Genomic DNA, 25,399 nt, shown 5'->3' with positions numbered 1-25,399 from the left:
CAATCACATTTATTGTGTTGTCATACTATATATGTACTGATTATAAGTTTCCTGTCGATCACATAATATATTATGGTGACGCATTACGGTAGCTTGTTTCCTTCCCAGTGTAAGAATTGGCTTTTGTAGTCTGGTCACTCTGTTCATCACCACCCCCTTTTCTGAAGCATTACATGCAAATCACATGAAAATGCCAGTAACGTGGCTCATATTACTAATTGCACACATCTTGATTACACACGTCAGGCTAATTACAGAGGAGATACTAACAACACAGGACATGGTCATCAGAAAGGCCTACAAATCACAAGAGCCAAGTCATCCACAAAACATGCACTTATCACGCCACACATGCCCCTCACACACTTCATGCTTCGCACGAAAGATGTTTTATTCACAGTATGTGTTGTGGTTACACAGGGCATGTCATGCTCTTCACACAGAAAATGATAATCAGCATTTGCTAATCACACAGGACATACCACTGAGAGTGCATGCACTAGTCACACCGAGCATGCCAGATTGAACATACTACAGTAATTAAGGTACTTCATATGGTTGTGACATACATATATTGATCATGCTTTACTTGCTAATCACAGAGAACATGGCAGTCTCCGGAGTGAGGAATTTATTGCTACTCATGTTCGATATTATAATGCAGATGCATGCCATACATGTACAGACTACCTGCGTCATTTGATCATACAGCATGCTTTGACGACTTACCGTGTACTCATCACACAATTCGCACTAACCACACAGAACATTCTCTTTATTAAACATCCGAAGCACACAAAGTAATGCACTATTGGGATGCAGTGATAAGCTTCATCCCAATAGAAAAAATACCCTAATCATGACATGACATTACATGCTTAGAAAACATTGGACTTGACCCTATGCTTCCTCCGTTTGGCTGAGAACCTGCTACTCGCAGATGGCTATAATCCCATTGTACATGCACTGATCACACATACTTGATGCTGACTGTACGTTATGTGCTGTTTACAAAATGCATGCATGGCTCATCATATGTATGTGCAAATCATTTGCTTCTCAGATATCACAGGGCATGCTAGACACATGGATGCATCCACTGCAGTGCTCATCAGAGAAGCCCTGCGAAGATCACATACTGCCTACTAAATGTTAATGACAAAACATGCTAATCACAATGGGCATGCTAAATAAAGAGTTTAGGATCTACCCACATTATACATGTGTCTACCTAATAGGTCATGCCAATCTTTATATTATAGCGTTATAACTGTAGTGCATGCTCAGCTAACACTGTGTACACTTTGATGCGGACGCATATGGCACAGGGGACACACATTCCATGTTTGATCACATGGTATAAGCTGCTGGCGCCCACTCCATGCTTTGTCACACAGTTAATGCTCCAGTCTCACACTGTGGGCTCGGCCATGCAACAGGTCCTTCGAATACATGATCTGTGGCGCAGTCCATGCCGTGCTTGCATTATGTGCTCATGTGAATAGCATGTGGAGTGGGATTATCACTATAGATGCTTCGGTCACAATTCTCTTGCGTATCACTACACAGCACTTTCGACACCATCCTTCCCAAACGTAATCATGTGTTACCTCTGGCATTATGTTTTACAAAGTTTGCATCCTTTTGGAATGGTCCATTCCTGGTCATCAGCTGTGTTGGTGTGTGTAGTTGTGATTCCTCTGCGTGCCTTGTGAGGCAGGAGAACGCCACATGCTGTCTTTGAAGGATTGTAGATGAAGGGCACATGTTTCTCAATGTCTACCTATAGATTTTGGTATCCTGCTGCCACCGTCCAGCCCATGCGGAAATAGATGGAAATGCTCGAACCATGACGTCCACTTGCCCTTACCATGTGGAGCCCAGTGTTTGTGTTGCCAATGTCGAAGGAACCAGCTGCTGCGTCGTACGCTGGTAGTTGATTTTGCGGTGTTTGGGCCGCTGACTAGGCTGGGATGTGATTGGTAGTCTGGTCACGATGAATGACGCTCTGACGCCACGAGCCCCTCTTCCGAGCGCGAGGCAATGGCTGCCTCTCTCTTGCAGCTTGTTGTGAGGAGAGCCGGGCACCAGGCCGGGTGTGACGTAGGACTGGAGGGCTCAGTGACGTGGGGGCCCTTGCCGAAGCACAGGCGCGCGGGCCAGGCCTCTGCGACATGGAGCATGAAGCCTATGGTTGGCAAGGCATGCTTTTATGGGTCTTTGAGCCCCGCACCGGGGGTGGCGCACGGGCCTTGTTTACAAGCACCATCCATTCTGAGGCTGAGAGCAGCGCACATTGATCTCAAATGTTGACCAAAAGGTCGGTGGGCCCCTTGGGTAGGTTTTCGCTATGATTTTCTCATAAGAATGACAGTAGTAAGGTCTACATTCAGAGCTCAGAATCTGTTATGGTCCCTGTCGGTAGGAGTAAAATGATGTATAACTCAAGCGGAGGAGTAGCTCTTTAGAAATGTAACCTCATTGACACCGTATGTCCTTTGGGTATTGATTCATTTCACTTTGTTGCTGAATCATGTCATTAGAGCGTGATCATCGCCTCTGCGTGGATTTCAGTGCCTTTTACTGTATGTCGGTCTCATTCTGTACGTCTGTACCGCTTTGAGGTGTCCCTGTCACACTAAGCATAGGACCAAGCTACACAGACAGTCATGTCAAAGGCATAGAGGTGACAGGTCTCCGTGTCCGAAAGCATCACCATGCCACACCCAGCAAAGAACCCGGCTACATGGACAGTCATGTTAAAGGCATAGCAGTGACAGGTCTACATGTCGCAAAGTGTCACCTTACCACACCAAGCATAGGACCCAGCTACATGGACAGTCATGTCAAAGACATAGAGGTGACAGGTCGGCTACACGGACAGTCATGTCAAAGACATAGAGGTGACAGGTCTCCGTGTCCCAGAGCAACACCCTGTCACACCCAGCATAGGACCCCACTACACGGACAATCATGTCAAAGGCATAGAGGTGACAGGTCGGCTACACGGACAGTCATGTCAAAGACATAGAGGTGACAGGTCTCCGTGTCCCAAAGCATCGCCCTGTCACACCCAGCATAGGACCTCACTACACGGACAATCATGTCAAAGGCATAGAGGTGACATGTCGGCTACACGGACAGTCATGTCAAAGGCATAGATGTGACTGGTCTCATGTCCCAAAGCACCACCATGGTACACCCAGCATAGGACCCCACTACACGGACAATCATGTCAAAGGCATAGAGGTTGGTCGGCTACACGGACAGTCATGTCAAAGGCATAGAGGTGACAGGTTAGCTACATGGACAGTCATGTTTAAGGCATTGAGGTGACAGGTCTCTGTGTCCCAAAGCATCACCCTACCACACCAAGCATAGGGCCCGGCTACACAGACAGTCATGTCAAAGGCATAGAGGTGACAGGTCGGCTACACGGACAGTCATGTCAAAGGCATAGCGGTGACAGGTCAACATGTCGCAAAGTATCACCTTACCACACCAAGCATAGGACCCGGCTACACGGACAGTCATTTCAAAGACATAGAGGTGAGAGGTCTCCCTGTTCCAAAGCGTTGCGTAAAAAGGCATTCATGGGGGGTCCGGAAACCATGATGCCTCACTTTATCTTAGACCTCAGATTTAGTTTTCATGTGATGTGAAGGTGTAGAATAAATATTTTATTGAATGGAATGTTGTAAAAATGCCTCCAGTCTGTGGGGCTGACCAATATATGCATGGAATCTGTGGCATTAAACATTTTGTGTGCTAATGCCTGAGATCACCTGCTGAGTACAGCAGTGTGTACATAAAATCACACCTGTGTGCAGTGCTCAGTGTTCAAAAGTGAGGAAAGGATTCCATGCATGAAGTAAATCAAAAACTATCTGAAAGAGTAAGAGAAAGAGAGTGGAAGATGTAGTAAGGCAGACCCGCACGGACGTTTAGTGAATTAAGCTTTGGCATCTTTGTCTGAACCCCGAAAGGGCCCATTTTACAGTTCATCCTTCTGATGTCAGTACATAGAATACCATTAGATCAGATAGTAGTGGAAATGGTGATACATAACATCAAACTGTGATATCAAGCAAACCAGTTCAATTTCTGCTTCATACTTACATTAACGTTTATGTATTAGTCACGCAGTGAACACACATGCAAGCTATGTGTATGCTTCTGACTGGTAATGTTCTGTGGTACAGTATGTAGCTAACCTACTTGCTGTACAGCAGAACATTATTTCTGTTTTAAATCCATTTAATGAAATTCAAAGATTTATTCATTCGTTTAAAAGGCTTTGCAGCTTGGAAAATACTGTTTTTCAGTCGCTCGTTTCAAGGACTTGCTCTCTTATAATACGGTAGTGGCCGAATCCTCTCACGCCAGTTGCCACAGACAACAAGACCATAATTTGAAACAGAGATGGGGGACAGTCAATTCTAACAAAAAACAATATGACAGTGCTGTTTGCACGAACAAGATGTGCCAACCGCTGGTCCATTTCTACTTAACCGTGGTACTTGCACACAGCATCCTGGAATTACTGTTGCATCTATTGGTGGTCTCACTTCGTACCTTGAAAAGCCAGTATTTACAAACTGCTTTAAAACACACTGTTCTATTTAAGTGTGTAATTCCTACGATGTATTTTTGGATTATTAAGTGACCTCGCACAATCTGTGTTAGACCAGTTGCATAATAAGGTGCCTTATAAGACCACAAACTTTATATTGACGAACAATGCATGTTAATTTTGTTCTTAAATGAGTTTAGGAGTCATTTGTAAATCAGAGTTGGAGAAGGAGACGTTGAATAATTAATAAGATGCCCCGTTGAATAAATACCTTTTTGAAGCAATAGAGTTGGTGATGTGGTGGGTAGATTTCACTTGAAAGAACAGGAAGTGAGGACGGAGTAGATGATGAGGAGTTGAGTTCATTTCACTCTTCAGAACATATGAGGATTGAATTCGTGTTCATCCGACATCAGTTATTTGTTACATATGTTTTTTATTGTCCTAGGGTTAAACTACTTTGGTCTCGTATTTGGTCTACACTTAACAATATTTTATCTACTGATGTTCCATTTGAAATTGTTAATAATTTTCTGGGTGGGCTGGCTCCCATTTGGAATGTTCAATGTCATGTTCGTAAATTTATTGATCTCTTCATAGCAAATTCAAATAATTACTACAAATTGGAAGGATACCACAAAAATTGCTTATAATGCTTGGTGGAATTTGTTATGCCATCATCACAGACTTGATCGTGCTTATGCCACTTCTGTACCTTTATTAATCAAAAGAGATTTATTATGGTCTTCCTTAACTGATTATCTATCTAGACATGCTCCCTAAATATTCTGTTGTCCTTACCCTTTCTTTAGTGATTATTAGTTACTTTTGACTATGTGACATTGTATTATTTATTGCCTTCTCCCTTCTTTCCTTTCCCTCTTTTCCCCCCTCTTTCCTCTCTTTCTCCCCTTTATGAAAACCCATAAAAGGAATGTTCATTGGTATAAGGTTTTCCCATTTATTGGGGTATGTTTTACATTTGCTTTCTTATTATTGGATGCCTTCTATTTCTTTGATATTATTCGCAGTTGTAATGATGACTTGCGTTGTTTATTTTCATTCAATAAAGCTTTTTAAACAAAAAAAAAAGGATTGAATTCGAATTGGGGAAGTGAAAGAAGAGAGGGCAAAGAAGAAAGAAAATGATTGTGCTTAACCTGTGCCGGTGTCAGTCAGGGTTGGACACTGATACTCATTTTTGAAAACAGGGAGTTACCTGTCTTCCTAGAACTTCGACCCGCAGCAAAAGAAAGGCAGAAACGAGTGAAAGGAAAAGATAGGAACAAAGGGGCATATTATCAAGGGGGTTTATCTCCGCTTTTTTGGCTTTAAAAGCCAAGAAAGCGGAGATAAAATTATCTCCCTATTACCTAGCTGTCGCTAACACCAGTTAGCGACAGCTAGTAGGAGATAGCGACCATCTTGGGCCCCGCTTTGCATGTCAGTGATATTTATCACTAATGACATGCAAAGTGGGCGTGCCAAGATGTTAGCGACTGGAAACAGTCGCTAACATCGCTATCTCCTATTACCAACTTTTGGAGATATCCGCGCTACGCGCGAATATCTCCAAAAGCTAACACCTGCCCTGAACAGTTCTACGCCATGTTATCTAATGGGAGGTGGATAACCTGGCTAAGAGCATTAGCTCGGTAATGTATGAATATCGCTGACTTTTCAGCGATATTCATGCCTTGCGGCCGTTTTTTTATCGCATTTGCGATAAACCTTGGTAATACCAAGTTATCTGCGCTAAAAATCGCCGCAGGTCAGCGATAAATTTTTGTCTCTAACCAAGCAATAGCGATAATTATCGCGCTTGGTAATATGACCCATAGTGAAAAATGTAGAAAGCAGGAATGAAAATGACACACAAGAATAGGACGAAGAGACCAGCAGTGCAATTGGCGGAGAAAAGAGCCACGAGGCGGCATCAAGAGTATACCGCTTAAGAATTCGGCAGCGATGGCGCCAGTGGCAGGCTCATCATATAAGACAAGTTTTCACCAATGTCTTCAATAAGGAAGGAAAGTATACCCTACCTGCTGTAAGCGGCGTGCTGGGCTCTATACTCTACTATGAGCGGGACCCTACTTGCCAGATTCACCTTAAAACGTGCCCAGCCCATCATGTGATCTTTCCATACGTTCTACTGTTCAAAATCACCTGCCTTAAATGTGTTGTTTTCAACCCCAGGTACTTTCACCAGCAGGGTGCGACTTCACCAGTGTCTGTTCTATGTATGGACAATCATTTTTAACAATATGAAATCGACATATCTAACGCTTTGTAAAAGCTACCTCTGATGAAGCCTCGGTGCTCTTGAAGGGAAAAAAATGGGAGTTTCCTGCCCCATTTTCTAGACCACGTCAGGGTAGATGACCAGTTAATTTCCTTTCATGAGCCTTTAAAAAATCTTCTGCTCCTCTGAGTAGGAGGTCATTAGGTATCCCAAGTCTCGAGTGCTAGATTTTCATTGAGACTAAAGCGCTTTCTAAAGCAACCTTGAATGATTGATTGTTTAATTGCACCGTGCAGAGTTCATTTTCAATCTTCTCTTTTGTAATTCATAAGAGAAGTTTAGAAAAGCCAAAAACCAGAAGAAATGGAATAAAATGTCGCAAATGTATTTATTGATTCCTTTAGTGTAGCACAGACCAGACCCAGGGGGTGACAAAGCTTTACACATTACATACTATCAGGATTCAATGTTGGAAGAGAAACTCAAAACCACTTGTTATAAAAAAAATTGTTTAAAAAAAGTGAATGCTTGTAGATACACATACTAAGAAGGGAAGGGGGAAAGAGCAATTGTAAGTGTAATACCAGTTATATACATAGAATGACAGTAGTTGAGCTAAGTTCTCGGCTGAGTACAAGACCTGCCTAGGTCTGGAACCTTGAGGGAGCAGGGTGTAGCGGGAGCAGTCACTGTTTCAGCTCTCTTTGGAAGTAAAAGTAGCACATGTTTGTCCTGGTTTTGGAGGAAGAGAGCGCCACAATTTGGGAGCTCCCCAGGAATGAGTGCTTGGGCCCAATTACGCGTAGGCCATTTTTGATGTGATAATTATTGCATCTAGTTAAAACCACCACCAAGGTCTTCTGTATTAATCCCTTTTCACATGTTTTGCAGGAATAGCCTGGATTTTGGTGCTTCCTGCACCAAATTCCACATGTTCCTGTAAACTCTGGGCATCATCGCCCCCTCTAAATATGTGCAGGTGTGACATGGCGATATTTATCACAAAACACATAATTCCAGTAGGTGCGTTGCCAGAATTTACTGTGCATATCAAAAGTTATTGGCCCACTCCTAATGCAGCCTTAGTGCTGAAGTTGTCTTGCATTGTAGTATTGAAGGATGTCAGCACCACGGAGTTGCCGCTTGCCCAGAGAGATGATCAGTTTTTGTGCCAGATATTTTGGTGTTGAGACTGAAGCGATTTGTGGGCATTAAAGGCAAAAATATTCTCTATGACTTGATGTGGAGCCATTTCAGTGTACTCACTGCTGGGAAGATGGGATCAATCAGTCTTACTCCTTTGACCAGCCTTACTTTCGCTTAAAGGGCCCCTTTCAGAGGTGCTGGGTGAAATTTGGGAAGACCTATGCATAATGAGTCAAAAATGATAATTAAGGTATTGCCAGAACTAATTACTCTGATTGTGTATTCGAACAGTTAGATACATTCTTTTCAAATTGCACCTCCTCGGTGTTGTGCTTCACAGATCTTAGACTGATGCAGTAGCACGTGGAGCCTCAGCTGTGCAGCACGTGCAGAATGTGGCTGCCAGAGCACTTCTTCACTCTGTTTTTGTGTGTGGGACTTCTATAGTGCGCCAGTTTTCTACACCAGGTGTTAGGGGGGCATTTACTGGTTGGTATACATTTCGTCATATGACTCCCAGTTGTTGTGTGTTCAGTTGAAAAGCTGATGTATTGTTCATTTAAGTCTTTTATGTCTGTGGTCCATCCTTTTTCTGGGAAAAACTGTGAAACACCTCCCAAAACGTTTTCAATGTTTTTGCCAGTAAATGCTTTTTTTGATACATCATAATTAGTTTTCACTCAGTCGGTGTGAAGGGGGCCTCTTTTGCAGCTTCATCACCCTCCATTTTGAAATGGAAGACCCCGAACTTGAATTCTGAAGGGAGTTAAAAACCTGGCTTCTGATTATTTGTTTCTAGACCCTGGTGGCCAGAGTCCTAGGCTCTTCTACTCTTCGCCCTTTTAGGATAATAGCGCCCTTTAAAAGTAACGACTAACACTATCTAGCCAAGAAGAAGGAATCAAGTGAAATTGCTGGGTAGACGGATGAAGTTCACATTTGGCCAGTGTCTAATCTGTTGTCGCCCTTTGTGTATTTTTGGCTTCTGGTGTTTCCTCCTCAAGTCAGCATGCAATCACAACACGTACTCAGTCCTTATTGGTGCATGATAAAATCGCTCATGCCCGTAAAAAGCTGACCGATCTCTCATTGTTTCCTCTCAAACAATTTACTTCTATGGTGTGTGGTAGATCATCCTGACCCCCAAAAGATAGTTGTCAGCCATAATAACCAAATGCCCAGTATTGAGTTGGCGCAACTTAGGAGGGCATGGGCAGATGCTTGTGGTCCAGCAGATGGCAACAAACACTACAGAAGATCTCACAGTCAACCAAGATCATGCCTTCTGCTCAGGGTTCGAGTGGGCAGAAGCTAGCCAACCTTTCTGCGCGGGGTTTTCAGTATTACTCAACGCCTTGTGTGGAAGACACACCGTTGCCAGAGTTAGCTCTTAAACAAAATTATTTTCATCATGAAATAATGTTACTTTCTATTACATTGCCATTGTAATAATAATATAAATTCTTTATTCGGTTTTTATCATTGTAAAACCATAAAAGCCACAATTTGAAATAACAGCATAGTACATTTTTTTAAAAAGATATCTGAAGGAAGAATAAAATTCACTCAATTTTTTTAAAGGTTCTTCCGATGGCTAATAATACATTTTAAAAAGTTCAATATATGATAACAGGTGCGCTCAGAGTCTAACATCTGTAATGAAATCATGGCCGGACGGCATTGTCTGAAACCCCAAAGTTTTAGTAATGGTAGTAACCAGATTTTTCTGTGACGATGGAAATATTTACAGAATAGTATCGTGTGCATGCACGTTTGTGAGGAAATCTCATCGCATGGACATAAAGTCAGTTTTGGTTCCCAAGTGTTCGTTTGTTGGAAGGCCACTAATCTGTGAAAAAGATTGAGTCTAAATCTGGTCAGGAGCATCTTGTCATATGAGCTAATTTCCAGTGCAAGGTAAGGCTGAATTTGTGGCGTTGACTGTACCATATTTGCGTGTTGCACAGATTGATTATTTGAAAGCAGAGTAATTCTGAGTGTCTCTAGGTGACTCATTGCTTTCTGTTTCAGCTCTTTCTTGCTTAGCTCGGCCAGAGTTGCTGGGGTGAGGTAAAATCTTTCTAGGCCCATGTCTGTGAAGAACCGTTTGACATAGGTAAGCCACGCTATTCTGTGCGCGTGGTCCAGTGCCATTGAATCCTCTAGAATGGCCTTGGTCAACATGTTCTTGTCGGATAACCAAATACGCCTCCAGAGTAGCAATGGCTGAACTTTTATTAAGTCCTCTATGTAAGGGATTCCCAGTTCCATATGACATGCATATGTGGATGAACACTTAGGGGCAGATAGAAGATATCTCGTAAACGAGTTCTCAGCTGTTTGGAGAGATCTAACGTCAGCATGTCCCCAGACACCGGCCCCGTATAAAGCGATGGATTGGCATTTTGCAGAATAGATTTTTAGCATCTCGACTGGTGGTCTCCTTCCGAGTCTTTGTGAAAAGTTCATCAGGGCAGTATTGGCTCTCCTAAAAAGATGTCTCCTGGACTCAATAGCTGCTTTCCAGTTTAGTCTTTCGTCAATCATTATGCCCAGGTAGGGGTACTGTGGGGTTCTCTCAAGTTTTTGGTTGTTTAAAATGATGTTCTTTGTTCGTTTTCTCCCTCCACCTGCCACCATAACGAAAGTTTTTTTAACATTTATGTGCAAATCTAGTGTGCCCATGAATTCGGCGTATTTATTCAGGATTTCTGGAGTTCTATAGGTGTACGAGCTAAAATAGCTGCGTCATCCGCGTAGAGCAGTGCCGGAATCATGCGTTGTTTTAGTCTTGGCAGATCCTGCCCCCCCCCAACATCTTCTCTTCCAGCCCGTTTGTGTACAGGGAGAAGAGGAAGGGGGCTAGGACGCAGCCCTGCCTGACTCCTCGCTCTACCTTGAATGACGCAGTAAGCTCTCCCTTAGTCCCATTGCGCACTCTCGCAGAAGCGTCCGTATATAATTCCCTTAAAAAGTCCAGTAGTGGGGGATCCACCCCCATATTCCGCAAAAGGGTCCATAGTTTCGAGTGGGAGACGCAATCGAAGGCAGAGGACAGGTCCACGTACACCATGTACATTGTCCCCTGCTTCGCGTGGATGTACTTGGACGTGATTAAACTTAGGTTGAGGGCCTGTTCTACGGTTCCGAACCCTTCTCTGAACCCGAATTGTAAGTCCGATAGAATCTTTCTATCATCTGCCCATTGTTGGAGTTGTTCCAGGATTGCTCTGCCAACTACTTTTCCTACGGAATCTAATAAAGAAATTGGTCGATAGGACTTTACATCTTGGCGGTCCCCCTTTTTAGGTCTCGGCTAAAAGACGCGCGTAAGCGCGTCTCCGCCGAGATCTTATGTCAGGGACGATGCTTCCCAGGAGACAGCCTTGGTCACGCGCATTGCCTCAAGGAGGCGATTTCCGCTGGCCACGCGCTCGCGAACGCGCTCAGCTGCTGTCTCCTGGGAAGCAGCTACACCACACGCGCATGCGCAGAAACAGCGACAGACACACACGAGCGCTCATGCACGCACGCACCCACACATACAGCGAACCCAGCGTCGCATGCATACACACACACACACACACGTGCACCGAGCATCCCCCCCCACCCCTCCGTTGTCGCACCCCTCCCCTCCGCCGTCGCACCCCGCCCCCCACCCCTCCGCCGTCGCGCGCACACACACGCAGACATACAGGCATTCCCACCCCCCCCCCCCCCCCGCTCCGCTCACCGGTCAAAGGCCCTCCGGACACGCAGACATACAGGCATTCTCTCTCCCCCCCCCCCCTCCGCTCCGCTCACCGGTCAAAGGCCCTCCGACCGCGGGGCTCTCCCTCGGTGCTCCTCCAGGCACTCCGTGGGCGCGGGCTTCACAAAACGGAAGTCCCGCCCCACGATAGGTTTCGTTTTCTCAGTCCCGCCCCACGTTAGGTTTCGCTTACAGCTCGTTGGGTATAAAAGCTTGTCGATCCAAGTGTGTGTGTATTGCAGATGTTATCCCTTTTTACAACAAACCTTGACCTCACCAGAGATTCGTAATTGTCCAAACATTCCTCTATCTTGGTTAGTTTTTGTGTAATAGGAGATAGCAAGGTAGTTAAAATACTCTCAAATGTCTTCCACTGTTCTAAATCACAGTTCGAGTTAATACCATTTCCCGCTGCATAATTGGTATCACCATCAACCAAATCGGCATTAATTATAGGACTGCCCTCCTCGGGTGAGACACTGTCACGGGTTTTGTTCGACCTTGCCACTTTTGCTCTACAAGGCTCTACAAGGCCTTTGTGGTCCTCCTCACCGCTTCCTTTTTACTGCCGGTTCCAGAGTTAATCATTTGGTAGAGGTTTTTTTATTTGGGGATGTGGCAGATGCACGTGTAGAGACGCTGGCTGTAATGTTACTTTGGGTCAGTGGCGATTTTGGGGAATCCTCTAGTGTTCCAAGGGGATATGGAACTTCAACGCCAACCTCAATATTAGTCGATGGTATAATAATGATTACATCTTGATGAGCTGGCGAGCGAGCTGTAGCTATAGTCCCTAGGGAAGATCTCCTATTTAATAACTGGACCAGAGACAACAGATGCTCGGTACAGAGGTCCCCTAAGAATAAACTGATCAAGCGTCCCCACCACGCTGCCACCATGAGAAGTACCTAGGTATTTCCTTTCCTGTTTGCTCATCTTTAATAACTTAAGTGAACTTAAGCCAACTGGTAATGCAGAGTAGTGAGTAGTGAGTGCAGAGTGGTAATGCAGAGTAGTGAGTGTAGTGAGTGCAGAGCAGTGAGTGCAGAGCAGTGAGTGCAGAGCAGTGAGACCAGAGCAGTGAGTGCAGAGCAGTGAGTGCAGAGCAGTGAGTGCAGAGCAGTGAGTGCAGAGTAGTGAGTGCAGAGTAGTGAGTGCAGAGTAGTGAGTGCAGAGTAGTGAGTGCAGAGTAGTGAGTGCAGAGTAGTGAGTGCAGAGTAGTGAGTGCAGAGTGCAGAGTAGTGAGTGCAGAGTAGTGAGTGCAGAGTGCAGAGTAGTGAGTGCAGAGTGCAGAGTAGTGAGTGCAGAGTGCAGAGTAGTGAGTGCAGAGTGCAGAGTAGTGAGTGCAGAGTGCAGAGTGCAGAGTGCAGAGTGCAGAGTAGTGAGTGCAGAGTAGTGAGTGCAGAGTAGTGAGTGCAGAGTAGTGAGTGCAGAGTAGTGAGTGCAGAGTAGTGAGTGCAGAGTAGTGAGTGCAGAGTAGTGAGTGCAGAGTAGTGAGTGCAGAGTAGTGAGTGCAGAGTAGTGAGTGCAGAGTAGTGAGTGCAGAGTGCAGAGTAGTGAGTGCAGAGTGCAGAGTAGTGAGTGCAGAGTGCAGAGTAGTGAGTGCAGAGTGCAGAGTGCAGAGTAGTGAGTGCAGAGTGCAGAGTGCAGAGTAGTGAGTGCAGAGTGCAGAGTAGTGAGTGCAGAGTGCAGAGTGCAGAGTAGTGAGTGCAGAGTGCAGAGTGCAGAGTAGTGAGTGCAGAGTGCAGAGTGCAGAGTAGTGAGTGCAGAGTGCAGAGTGCAGAGTAGTGAGTGCAGAGTGCAGAGTGCAGAGTAGTGAGTGCAGAGTGCAGAGTGCAGAGTAGTGAGTGCAGAGTGCAGAGTAGTGAGTGCAGAGTGCAGAGTAGTGAGTGCAGAGTGCAGAGTAGTGAGTGCAGAGTGCAGAGTAGTGAGTGCAGAGTGCAGAGTAGTGAGTGCAGAGTGCAGAGTAGTGAGTGCAGAGTGCAGAGTAGTGAGTGCAGAGTAGTGAGTGCAGAGTAGTGAGTGCAGAGTAGTGAGTGCAGAGTAGTGAGTGCAGAGTAGTGAGTGCAGAGTAGTGAGTGCAGAGTAGTGAGTGCAGAGTAGTGAGTGCAGAGTAGTGAGTGCAGAGTGCAGAGTAGTGAGTGCAGAGTGCAGAGTAGTGAGTGCAGAGTAGTGAGTGCAGAGTAGTGAGTGCAGAGTAGTGAGTGCAGAGTAGTGAGTGCAGAGTAGTGAGTGCAGAGTAGTGAGTGCAGAGTAGTGAGTGCAGAGTAGTGAGTGCAGAGTAGTGAGTGCAGAGTAGTGAGTGCAGAGTAGTGAGTGCAGAGTAGTGAGTGCAGAGTAGTGAGTGCAGAGTGCAGAGTAGTGAGTGCAGAGTGCAGAGTAGTGAGTGCAGAGTGCAGAGTAGTGAGTGCAGAGTGCAGAGTAGTGAGTGCAGAGTGCAGAGTAGTGAGTGCAGAGTGCAGAGTAGTGAGTGCAGAGTGCAGAGTAGTGAGTGCAGAGTGCAGAGTAGTGAGTGCAGAGTAGTGAGTGCAGAGTGCAGAGTAGTGAGTGCAGAGTAGTGAGTGCAGAGTGCAGAGTAGTGAGTGCAGAGTGCAGAGTAGTGAGTGCAGAGTGCAGAGTAGTGAGTGCAGAGTGCAGAGTAGTGAGTGCAGAGTGCAGAGTAGTGAGTGCAGAGTGCAGAGTAGTGAGTGCAGAGTGCAGAGTAGTGAGTGCAGAGTGCAGAGTAGTGAGTGCAGAGTGCAGAGTAGTGAGTGCAGAGTAGTGAGTGCAGAGTAGTGAGTGCAGAGTGCAGAGTAGTGAGTGCAGAGTAGTGAGTGTGCAGAGTAGTGAGTGTGCAGAGTAGTGAGTGTGCAGAGTAGTGAGTGTGCAGAGTAGTGAGTGTGCAGAGTAGTGAGTGTGCAGAGTAGTGAGTGTGCAGAGTAGTGAGTGTGCAGAGTAGTGAGTGTGCAGAGTAGTGAGTGTGCAGAGTAGTGAGTGTGCAGAGTAGTGAGTGTGCAGAGTAGTGAGTGTGCAGAGTAGTGAGTGTGCAGAGTAGTGAGTGTGCAGAGTAGTGAGTGCAGGTGCAGAGTGGTGTGTATTGGCAATGTAAATGACAATGCCATTTATTTATGATTTAAAGAAAAAAAAGAAATGTCATGAGCAATGCCAATTGCTCTACCTTTAATGATGCCGAGACCATTGCATTGCAAATGCTTGTTAAAAATAGGTACCATGATGGAATTGGACCAGGACTCCATCAAACCCAATTTCGCAGTTGCAGTGCATACTCTGGTCAGTATGGGGGCCCAGAGATCCGGATGTTGTTTGAAGAGATCAACAGGGACCCCATCTGGACCAGGTGCTTTGCCCCCTTTACTTAGATTCAGGGCTTGCAGTACATCGAGAATGTCAAACTGTATATTGATTGGGAAGTCGACGGGAGGATGAGGGTGAGCTGTTTCTTCCATTGGTGATGTTATTTTGAAAATGTTGGAGAAATGATTTACCCAGGTTTCCTCTTCTATTGCTACGTCGATCTGAGGTCTGTTTGAGTCGGAAAGAAAAGGGGTTTTTACTATCCGCCAGAAGGACTCACTGTTTCTTGTGAGTGTGCTTTTATGTAAATCGTTCCATAAAATCTGTTTCAACTCCTGCTTCCTTTTGTTTCCTGACCTTCTTGTACTGGAGTCTTAGATGTTGGATCAATTGTTGATCTCTTTTTGATTGTCTGAGGGCCTCTTTTAACTTAGTTAATGAGATGGTACAGTCATGGTTGAACCAACCTGGAGTTGTTGTATTATTTGAGTTATTACTTTTCCTGGTCAGCATTGCTTTTATTTTGTCTAGGATAATCTTAAAATTTTCGAGGATGGTGTTATCATCTGACTCCAAGTCTAGGCATTTTATTATGTTGGGATACAGAGTCTTTATTATGTTTTTGCTTAGTTGGATTGGATCTATCTTCCGCCATTTTAACGTAAATCTGTTTACTCTGCCCATTTCCAACCGATTTTGGGATAGAGTGTGTGCAATTATTGTTGTCTGCGTTAATTGGTTTGGAAGATCCATATCCACTCTGAGCGCTGAATGATCGCTTAAGCTGTTTGCCAGTAAGGTGAAGTCCGTAACTTGATGTCTCAACCCATCCGTTGAAAGGACATAGTCGACAGTGGTCTCGTGTCCCCTCCCTAAATATGTGGGGTATAGAGTGTTGTTAGCCGGATTCTTCTTATTTATTATTGACAATTCCAGATCTGTAAGAAGATTGTTCATCGCTTCCCCTATTCTGTCGTGATGGAAATGGGCAAGGGGATTATCATGCTCGTCCACTATCCCACAGTTCTGATTGTTGGAACGTGGGCAGGGATGTAGATTGAAGTCCCCTCCCCATAATAAATGGACAGTTGCCTTTTTTCTATATACTTGGGTATATTTGGCGATTTTTTCCTGAATTGTCAAGAGGGTTTTGATAAAATGCTCCTCTTCTAAGTTGTTATAAAAATTTACTAGGATGACAGTAACTTCTTTGCCGGCTGAAAGGGAGAGTAGTTGGAAGTTTGATGTGTTTTCTGTTTTAAGTATCTTCAAGCTGGGAATTGTGTTTGCTATGTATGTAATCAAACCCCCCTTGGGCCTACCCGCACTACTAGGGAGAGCTGGGGAAAAAATAGTTTTATAGCCCACGATATGTAGCTCTTTCGTGGCCCATGTTTCCTGGAGGCATATTATATTGCCATCTTCAAGAAACTGAGCTGCTGAGCCATCCTCTATTTTGGGGCGGAGACTCGCTATATTCCAGAAAATGATGGACAGAGATTGTGTCCTATTCTCTTGGCCTGTAGTCATTTTCCTTTCTGGTTCCGGAGATGAAATGGTCTGTTCATCACTGGGGGAATCAGGGGAATCCGGTGATGGTCAATCGACCATTTCTAGGCTACTGAACCGGTTCATAGTTGGTATGCCCGGCCAGTTTTCCCAGTGTGGTGCCTCTCTATAGCTAGGTCTAAATGGCCGCTGCGGTGGTACACCCCATTGTTCCCATTCTCTTCTTCTGTTACGGGGTCCCATTATCTGCCATGGGCCATCCTGTTGGTGGTAATTGGGATCAACCGACCACCAGGGGGGCTCATGATCATTCTGCTGTGGGGGTATTTTTGGTCTAGCAGTAGTAAATTCCCAAGGCTGTGGGACTGCTTTACGCCACATGTTGTCCTGTTCGTTAAAACGGTTGTTGTAATGCTTTTTGGGATAAAAAAAGGAAAGACTCTTTGTGTCGATTCCCCCGCTTGTAATATGTTGTTCCCAGGAACATATATATTCGACAGCTCTAGGGTCCTCAAAAGTAATCACGATACAATCTCCCTGTATTACTTTTTTTGTGTGTCCCACCCATGGGGTCCTGCTTACTGTTGCTATCCTACTGAACCAGTTGGGGGGAGAAGGACGATTTGTGTTTAGCCAATATTGGACCTTATTTTTTAAGGACAAATTAGGCTCTGTTGTCTCCCCCGTTAATTCTGGTACCCCCGTCATCACAACCACAAATGGTGATGCTTCAGGTGGCAGATTCATATAGGGTCTGCCCTCGAAAGCTCCTCTTGTGGTTCCTTTATTCACTGTTGAATTTGGTTTGTTCTGGGCAGTGTTTGTGATGGCTGAGGTTTTAGGGGCTGGCGTTGTAGTGGTTGTTGTTTTTGTGGCAGGGGCTTTTGGGAGTGTATTGGTATTGGATGTTGGTATTGTTGTATCCGGGAGCGGTTTTCCCGCTACAGGGTCTTTTGCTACTGGTTGTAGCTTTGGTGTGGGGCAGGTTTGGGTTGTTTTTTTCTTTTGTAGGGCAAGTACAGGTTGGTTGTCTGTTCCCTTTTTTTGGAGTTCACGGGTTGGGTTAGGTGGGAGGGATTTTGTTATTTTTAACAATTGACTCTCAATATTGGTTAGTCTGATTTCAAGAGGTTGGAAAAATGATTTTAGTACTGAGGTGATTTTATTTACCAGATCCAAAGGATCTGGTTCGTTACTATGAGGAATTATAACGAGTGAGCCTGAAACAATTGTACTTGGAATGTTATTAGGTAAAGAATGGTGTACTAAAACATGGTGACTGGTCGTATCCACCGTTTTTGGAGGAGTGCCAGCCAAGTTTGAGGGCGTAGTTGGGTCGGCTATATCCGCAATGTCTATACCAATAACTTTGTCTACCTTACCCTTATCCTTTCTTTTCTTGACGGCCCCCTCCCTCCTCCCTCTTGCTTGTCTTACTTCTTCTGGTGTATGTTCACGTAGAATTTCAGGTGTTTTTTCTAGATCAGAATTAGTAAGTGATAGGGAGAGTTGGGAGGCTGAGAGGTCTACGATATTCGGGAGGCTAAGCCTTTTGTTAGCTTGCAGTGATTGTGCTAAGGGTCCCTCTACCTCTGGAGATCTTGCTGTAGCCAATGGTCCCATGGAGGATCGCCTCGCAATCGCGAGGTCTGTAGATACTCTTCCCTCTATCAAACTGATACTTTGATCTATAAAGGTGTTTGCCTTGGTGATAAAATCATCCATTGGGCCTAACAGTTGCTCTCCGATCCCACCCTTTTTTGCTTTCTTCAACTTGTTACTCCTGGTGTTCATTTTCAGGGGAGGGGTTCGCGGAGGGCTGTTGCGTTGGTGGGCAGTAATAGATACTGAGGGTCGTTTCCTGTAGAACTTAGAGGGGGGGCCCGGCCCGGTCTCCTCACGATCTCGAACGGCCTCAAACGGCCCGCTCTTTGCCCGGTCTTCACCCCGGACTGCGACCCACGCGCGTCCCGCGGTGCCCGTTACTGGGCTTGCTGATATTCTCTTGGGCGGAGAGGGGGCGTGTCACTGGGAGGGGGTGCGGCTCACGCGGGAAGAGGACACAGCTGCTGGTGTTGAATGCTGGTCCTCGCAGTCCCGGGGCCGCGCCTCTCGCCTCCTCTGCGGCCTCGCTGATGGTCACCTCCTCACGCTGGTAACAGGAAGGGCAGAAGCACTGAAAGGCTACTCCTGTAGCGACAGGCAAAGTTCACAATGTGGATTCCTCAGAACGAGCGGCTCCCGCGAAGCGGGGGCCGCGAGGAGTGAAGAGCGCTTTGGTGGGGGCGTGGCACTGGGAGGGGGCGCGGCTCACGCGGGAAGAGGACACAGCTGCTGGTGTTGAATGCTGGTCCTCACAGTCCCGGGGCCGCGCCTCTCGCCTCCTCTGCGGCCTCGCTGGTGGTCACCTCCTCACGCTGGTAACAGGAAGGGCAGAAGCACTGAAAGGCTACTCCTGTAGCGACAGGCAAAGTTCACAATGTGGATTCCTCAGAACGAGCGGCTCCCGCGAAGCGGGGGCCGCGAGGAGTGAAAAGCGCTTTGGTGGGGGCGTGGCACTGGGAGGGGGCGCGGCTCACGCGGGAAGAGGACACAGCTGCTGGTGTTCAATGCTGGTCCTCGCAGTCCCGGGGCCGCGCCTCTCGCCTCCTCTGCGGCCTCGCTGGTGGTCACCTCCTCACGCTGGTAACAGGAAGGGCAGAAGCACTGAAAGGCTACTCCTGTAGCGACAGGCAAAGTTCACAATGTGGATTCCTCAGAACGAACGGCACATTGCCATTGTAGAAAGCACATCAGCAAAGAGTTTTGCAGATTGAGTCTCTCTCGTTCCACGCCGTAAGTGAGATTAGCACTATGTATGATCTTACAGTTGCCCCGGCTAAGCGATGATGTGTATTTTTGCTCTTGTGCTAAATAATGTCAATCTTATTTGTGCTTGCTCATCCAACACGATGTAGGTCAACTTCTCGAGAGAAGATCTTGCGAGCCATACTGCCCTCGCAAAAGTATTTTTGAATCACTGAATACTCGTGAGTTGTTTTACCTTGTTCCTCATTTACCTAGTGCCAAAAAAAATAAACACACACTCATTATGCATTTTCGTGACGCATGGATTGCAGACTCTGTAATTATGTCTCATTTGCCCATTGATGTCAACAATCTATTAAGGCATATGTACAGACTTTTTTTTTAAGTAAGACGTAGAAACACGTCAATCGTATTTTTTAAATGAGACATATAATGATAGCTTCCTTTGGCTGGACAGGTGCCAATTACAACTAAAACAGGCAGGCACTGCATAACTGCAACAGCACTTCCATTCTACAGTCGCTTCAATCGCAGTCTGCAACCTTACTACAGAGATGACCATCTTGGGAGATATTATATTTGGAGATTTATGGATAATTGGCCACTAGAAGACCCTTAACTGGACTCTGTTGGCAAAGTTATAATAGAATTATTAATTTAAGTAGATTCTCTAGAACAGGAAATTACCTGTGCACCATTTTTAAATATAATAATATGCCCCCTAAAGATTTCTGTTCTCACAAATAACTCTCTTTCAAGTTAAACTCACTCTATTCTCCAGGCATCTACAATCCTAAAACCATCACAAGCTATTTGTCGATATTGAACTTCTATGATTCACATAAATTGATCAATATTGTACTCTTTTGTTCCCTTTTGGTAATTGAGGTCAAAGCACATAACTGTTCTCTTCTTCTTGCAATGATCTTTAGTGCAAGATTTTCTTTTTCTAGCGTGGTTCGCATAAATGTTGAATCTTTGAACCTAAGCCTATCTTCACATGGAGATATTGAAAACTAAATTGTTTTAAGCATGACTTCCGCATGGTGATCAAACCACTTGCGTGTAAATGTCTATTAGTGGGGAAAATATTCCACAATAGTATGTCTAACCGACCGGTAGTAAATGTGGAAGGAAAGGGTAGGAGACAAGGGTGGTCCAAATGTTTTGGAAGCTCTCGCCAATTCGAAAAAAGTTGGAAGTCTCAAAGTAGTTGCTTGTAGTTTCCCATTCTGAAACATTAGTAAATGTACACCAAAACTGTTGGTGGGCCTATGTTTACAGTTTAGTGAAAGTATCTCCCCTAAAATTTTAAGGAATAGAGGGGACAAGAGTTTCTCACCAGCGAAAAATATTTCCATGTGCTGAAAAACACCTGGCAAGGTGTTCACTAAGGGACAGGACTCTGCACTTAGCTGTGTTCATTGGTGTGGCTGCAGGGGCTTTTGGATCAGCTACGTGTTGCACCACCATTGAAGTGAACTGGCCTGTGTTCAATGGTGTCGCTGCAGGTGTTTTTGGATCAGCTACGTGCTGCACCACCATTGAAGTGAACTGGCCTGTGTTTATTGGTGTCGCTGCAGGTGTTTTTGGATCAGCTACGTGCTGCACGACCATTGAAGTGAACTGGCCTGTGTTCATTGGTGTCGCTGCAGGGGCTTTTGGATCAGCTACATGTTGCACCACCATTGAAGTGAACTGGCTAAGTTCATTGGTGTCGCTGCAGGCGTTTTTGGATCAGCTACGTGCTGCACCACCATTGAAGTGAACTGGCCTGTGTTCATTGGTGTCGCTGCAGGTGTTTTTGGATCAGCTACGTGCTGCACCACCATTGAAGTGAACTGGCCTGTGTTCATTGGTGTCGCTGCAGGTGTTTTTGGATCCTCTACGCGCTACACCACCATTGACGTGAACTGGCCTGTGTTCATTGGTGTCGCTGCAGGTGTTTTTGGATCCTCTACGGGCTACACCACCATTGAAGTGAACTGGGCTGTGTTCATTGGTGTCGCTGCAGGTGTTTTTGGATCCGCTACGGGCTGCACCACCATTGAAGTGAACTGGCCTGTGTTCATTGGTGTCGCTGCAGGTGTTTTTGGATCCGCTATGTGCTGCACCACCATTGAAGTGAACTGGCCTGTGTTCATTGGTGTCGCTGCAGGTGTTTTTGGATCCGCTACGTGCTGCACCACCATTGAAGTGAACTGGCCTGTGTTCATTGGTGTCGCTGCAGGTGTTTTTGGATCCGCTACGGGCTGCACCACCATTGAAGTGAACTGGTCTTTTGATGTGCATCAGAGGTGCAATAGTCAGCCAAAAACAGACAGCATCTAGTCCCATAACTATTCTAATAACAATATCTGTTATAATGGGAGATGCTGTGCTATGCAATGACAACAGAACACAAATCAAAAGCATCTCTTTAGTCACCTGAACCGTCTTCATCTACGGTGTGATCTCTCTCCTGACCGTATCTTTGCCACAGAGATCACGATAGCTTTCTGGACTGTGAAACCTTGGGATCAAAGAGGTTGAAATTATTCACTCTCAGCTTCCCATGTTTCTGTACGCAGAGAAAGTAGAAAAAGGGCCACCATCCGTGGGAATTGTTACTATATCCTGTCCTCAATGGAGGGCAAAGCAAAACAGAAGCTCTTTTTCTCAAAAAAATCCTCCCTGTTCTGAATAATTGAGCGTCATTCAAAGTTTTGAAGGTCTTTTGACCTAGCAAACTGCTGTAAAACGAGACGGCGTTAGCTAGACGGATTCTTTTTACCATACAGTTAATGAACTATTTTCTGCCCACAGGAAGGTGTGTGTGATGCTGCCACACATCCAGCAACTGGCACATGATAAGTAGAAATTCATGATTAATGTTCAGTGTTTCTAATTCTAAAATTTCTTCATAATTTTTAAAAGGTTAATAAAGTTTACTTTAACATCTGCTTTAAAGGTAGACCATCTCTCTGCATAGCAGGAATGCAGTGGGTAATATTTCATCTTCTGTCAGGTTGGCTTAGGCCGTGAATCCTCCCGGCACTGTCTGCTTCAGCACCAGTCATATCCTCCCCATATCCCTTCTGAGCTCCTAAACGCATCACTTATAGAATGGCCATGGATCATGATGGACCAACTGCAAAGGAGTAGGCAAAAAACTAAACTAACACATACATTCAACCGTATCCCGAATGGCATTGAGTGAGCTGGGGAGGTGAGCAGGCTTGGCACCTATTTGGATACACTCCTTGGGAAATTCTGAAAACATTGATATCAAACAGTGTATTTTCCACCTAAACTCTCTATGAATTTGATCATCTATCCTTCTCCACCCTTCTTTCTCTTAATCCGCCCATCCACCCAATTGTTTTCCAAGTCCATCCATCCTCAGTTCTCTACATGTATCCATCTTTCTGTCCATCCATCCTCTGCGTCATTTCATCTCTCCATCATCATCTTCTCATCCTTCATTCCATTCATGCATACTTCTCTTCACAATTCCTCCCAGAGCTGTGACCCAATATATACTTTACTAATGGTGTACGCCAGCACAAACTCTCCCAAAAACCTATAAAAGGCCAGACTGCCTTGTGAAACCAGTAGAGGAAGATACATTTAATGTATAGAATTGCCATAACAATATTGGGGGTATGCTACAGCAGTGAATTGATGGATCATTTTGGAAGACAATTTGTACTTTATGGAGTATCAAAATAGCCGTCACATTTTTTCTTTCTGGGCAGATATCAACTTTCTTCATGATGTAGAGGCCGCTTGATAGGAGCCGCAATCAAGGTTAGACCAGGGCTCATCTGCATTTCATATTCTCGTTCATAGCAGGTTTGCAAGAACGATAACTGGGATATTGATGACTGCACTGACATTTCTTTCAGGGGGATGTTTGGATAGGAAGCTGCCCCCCCCTCCCCACACACACACCAAGCCAACCGCTCTTACCTGCACGGCCCGTGGCTGCACTGATGGTGTTCACCAGTGTTTGCTTTATGAGATCATATGATCTCATGGTATAGGTTCTCATAGCGCTGTTTCTGGTAGTATCGGTTGTGGTGGTTCTCGTTCTCATATCACTGTTTCTAGTAGTACTGGTTCTCATAGCGCTATTTCTGGTAGTATCGGTTGTGGTGGTTCTCGTTCTCATAGCGCTGTTTCTGGTAGTACTGGTTCTCATAGCGCTGTTTCTGGTAGTACTGGTTCTCATAGCGCTGATTCTGGTAGTATCGGTTGTGGTGGTTCTCGTTCTCAAATCACTGTTTCTGGTAGTACTGGTTCTCATAGCGCTGTTTCTGATAGTACGAGTTCTCATAGCGCTGTTTCTGGTAGTATTGGTTGTGTTGGTTCTCGTTCTCATATCACTGTTTCTGGTAGTACTGGTTTTCATAGCGCTGTTTCTAATAGTATCGGTTGTGGTGGTTCTCGTTCTCATATCACTGTTTCTGGTAGTACTGGTTCTCATAGCGCTGTTTCTGTTAGTATCGGTTGTGGTGGTTCTCGTTCTCATATCACTCTGGGAGCTTGTCCTCATGCATGTTTTCCCAAAGGCTCTCCTTGAATGTGTTAGATTATTTTGAGTGAGTTAACATTTGTTGTTATAAAAGACTCTGCTGGGATCTGTTGGATCACTATCAGTACATTAATAACTGATTCATGCAATACTCTTTATGTATCAGTTGGCTCACTTTCAGTGTGTTTGGTTGCTTTATGCCAGGCTCTCCTGGGATCATTTGGGTCGTTTTCAGCCTGTCAGTGATGACTTTAAACAAGGCTGTTCTGAAATCTGTTGGATCACGTTCAGCATGTAACAGTTGCTTCGTACAAGGCTCTCCTCTGTTGTGTTGTGTTACTTTGGACGTGTTAGCAATACTTTTAGTCTGATTTGTGTATTTACTGTGTTTATACCGAGATCCAGTCACACCCTAGGGGATATCCATGCACTGGGTCAAGGTTTACAAAACTCCATGCACCAAAATCCCTATTGGGAAAATACCCAATTCAGAATTGGATGAAAGTTTATTCTTCAGAGCTAGTTCCTACTATTGGTTTAACCTCTTTCGTTTTAGGTTTCTTGCCAGCAAACAATGGAACGAACTTCCCACTGAACTTCAGATGGAACCTTCAGAAACGTTGTTCCGGCTGAAACTTAAGACTTACTTATTCCCTAAAGATTAGTATTGAGACAGTTCCTCCCTCTCCTGTCTTTTCCCCGCATTATGGACCGGTCTTTGTTTAGGAATCTTGTTGAATGCATCCTCAGCCCGGAGATGCACGGTTCTTAGTGTATTCAGGCGCTTAATAAATGTTTTTATTATTATCATTATTATTTCTTTAAATCCTTTCTGTGACCTACTCCTTGTGTTCCAAACAGTCAGTGGCTTGGTGGTGCCCATCTGCCCCGCCTTGCCATGCAGCTGGAATCGCACCTGCTGTCTTTGCACTAGAAGCACTTAGTGTACTAACAGAATATTTGTTCACGCATAAATTCGTTTCCCGCTTTTTTAACTGTACTGTGTTTAACTGTGCATTTCATTTGCGCAATACAGCGCAGGCCTAGTTTTTAGTAAAAAGAAGCTTAAATAGGGTCAGTATGAACGTTAGTTTTGCTGGCGTCTGAAAACAAATCGAAGCAGTCTTTTTGGCAGAAATGTGTTATTCCCTGTACTTTGTTTACGGGGAGTGTTTGCCGCACACATGTCTGCACAAATTCCTGCCAAATGCGACAGGAGTTGCATATTGAGTAGCTGTATGAATTACGTTTTTATATCCAGGAAGGATGTTTTGTGCCTTTTGAAATCCTTGTCTACTCCCTCGAAGTTTCAGAATGGTTCTGTTTCATTGACACCGGGCGTGTTTTCAGCAGTAGTACTGTTTCTGATAGTGCTATTTCTGTAAGTATAGGTCCTGGTGATTCTCGTTCTCATAACAGTGTTTCTGGTAGCACCAGTTCTCATAGCGCTGTTTCTGATAGTATTGGTTTTGATAGTTCTTGTTCTCTTATCACTAATTTTGGTAGTATCGGTTCTCTTAGCGCTGTTTCTGGGAGTATTGGTTTTGGTGGTTCTTG

At 45.1% G+C, this 25,399-nt stretch overlaps 1 protein-coding gene across 3 annotated transcripts in view; it reads left to right on the top strand.

The window, feature by feature from the left end:
* PDE4D (phosphodiesterase 4D) overlaps positions 1-25,399 on the top strand; it is a 1,324,573-nt gene that overhangs the window by 1,155,173 nt on the left and 144,001 nt on the right. The window lies entirely within an intron of this gene.

This window comes from Lissotriton vulgaris, chromosome 3_1 (assembly GCF_964263255.1).
Source record: "Lissotriton vulgaris chromosome 3_1, aLisVul1.2, whole genome shotgun sequence".
Classification (NCBI taxonomy): domain Eukaryota; kingdom Metazoa; phylum Chordata; class Amphibia; order Caudata; family Salamandridae; genus Lissotriton; species Lissotriton vulgaris.
Note: the sequence above shows the minus strand (reverse complement) of the source record. Positions and strands in the feature narration are given on the sequence as shown.